Genomic DNA, 1,623 nt, shown 5'->3' with positions numbered 1-1,623 from the left:
TCTGGGAGCGGTGGGAGAAGGGAGAGAGGCTCTGGATCCACCTCGGAGCTGGGAAGGAGGGAGGATCCTGACGGGAAGGGTCATTCCCGCTCCTGCGGCCCCGGGAAAGGCGTCCAGGAGCGGATTTGGACTCGGACCTCATCCCTGTGGAATTTCACGCCAGGATCTCATCCCGTGGTCCTGATTCCCCAAGGGAGCCCACGGGGACTTCAAAGTGGAAAAATGAGAAGTTGGTTTTATTTTTTGGGCTCTGGAATGAGTGAAAAATCCCGAATCCGCCAGATTTTGTCCCAAGGAGCGTGGAATTTTGGCAACCCCTCTGTGGGAGGAGCCATGTCCCATCGGACTTCCCCATTCCCATCCTTTCCCACTGATTTTATGGGAACAGGTGAGGTTGTCCCTGGTGGAATTAAAGCTGAATTTAGGGCTGAGAGGGGGCCTGGCCACCCCCTGCCCCAATTCCCTGCGGGAATATCCAGTGTGGGAATGCTGAGGGGCCAGGGCTGAGCAATCCAACCCTGCCCCAATTTTGGCGATTTTATAACCCCAAAACGTCTCAGGTGTCCGCAGCTCCGAGCTCGTGGATTGTGACGGAGGGGAAGGAAAATAAATTGGGAATAAAACGTTTTGGGATGGGATTCTGGGGGAACTTCCCAGGCTGGGCCTGGATTTGGGGGAAGAGGAACCAAAATATTTGCCCGGGGAAGGGCAGGTCAGGCTCATCCTTGTGCCTCGAAAATGGTGGGAAAGCCCCAAATTCCATCACCCTGGAACAGCCCAGGATTAACCCCCTGAGCTGCTGAGTCGAGCTCCTCGTTGGCCTCTGCAGTGGAACAGGAGGAAAATCGAGGAAAGCACCGCGGCTTCGGCCACGGCCACGGCCACGACCCTGCCCAGGCTGCCGAGGTGCGGCTCTGGAGAGAGAAGAAGTCCATGGATCACATCCCAAAATAAACCTGGCTCTTCCTGGCATGGGGACAGAGGGAACCCGGCCCCAAATCCCTCCCTGATCCCTCATTCCAGGAGAACTCGCTCCGAGCCAGGGCTGCCCGAGGACGAGCGGCTTTGTGGAAGCAGCACCCAGAGGCTCCTGGCCCAGCCCCTCCTGGGCACGGCCCTTGGCCGATGCCTCTTTGCCCTCCAGGGACCTCGGGGGGCTTTTTGGGGAGCAAAGCCCGTGAGGAACCCACATGCCCACACCCACCTTGGCTCTGGGGCACGGATGGACTCGGTGCTCCCATCCCAAACTCTGGGGGACTCCTGCCCTCCCGAAATCCCCCAGGGGACAGAGCCAGCCCGGGGGTGCTGAGGGCACTGCCCGGAGAGGCCCAACATTCCCTGGAAAGGGTTTTGGGAGGAGCTGGAGGGTGCTGGGCTCAGGCTCCCCAATCCCCCTCCCTGGCCACACGTGGAAAAGCTGCCCCGGGCACACGGGGACGCCTGGGGACGCTCGGGAGCGCGGCTGGACATGGACAGGGGGTGGCAGCTCACCGGGGCCGGGAGGGTGCGTGGCGTTTTCTGGCGAGGGGAGAGAACAGGGAGAGAGGTCAGCGCTTCCCTCTGCATCCCAAGCCACCGCTCCGGGGAAAAGCTGGAGCCCCGCAGAGTGGGATCAGCCAATCC

The 1,623-nt window shown here is 60.9% G+C and overlaps 1 long non-coding RNA gene across 2 annotated transcripts; it reads right to left on the bottom strand.

The window, feature by feature from the left end:
- Positions 1 to 215: 215 nt before the first annotated feature.
- LOC108445942 lies at positions 216 to 1,585 on the bottom strand. 2 transcript variants are annotated; one of them, XR_001861039.1, is made up of 2 exons: positions 1,492 to 1,585; positions 216 to 914 (listed from the first exon to the last, which is right to left on the bottom strand). It is a non-coding gene; the product is annotated as an uncharacterized LOC108445942 (long non-coding RNA). The 2 variants fall into 2 exon arrangements; XR_001861040.1 differs by having other exon boundaries at positions 1,205 to 1,583.
- Between the last annotated feature and the right edge of the window lie 38 nt (positions 1,586 to 1,623).

This window comes from Corvus brachyrhynchos, unplaced genomic scaffold, assembly GCF_000691975.1.
Source record: "Corvus brachyrhynchos isolate BGI_N302 unplaced genomic scaffold, ASM69197v1 scaffold303, whole genome shotgun sequence".
Lineage (NCBI taxonomy): Eukaryota > Metazoa > Chordata > Aves > Passeriformes > Corvidae > Corvus > Corvus brachyrhynchos.
This window is presented reverse-complemented; position numbering and strand designations above follow the sequence as displayed.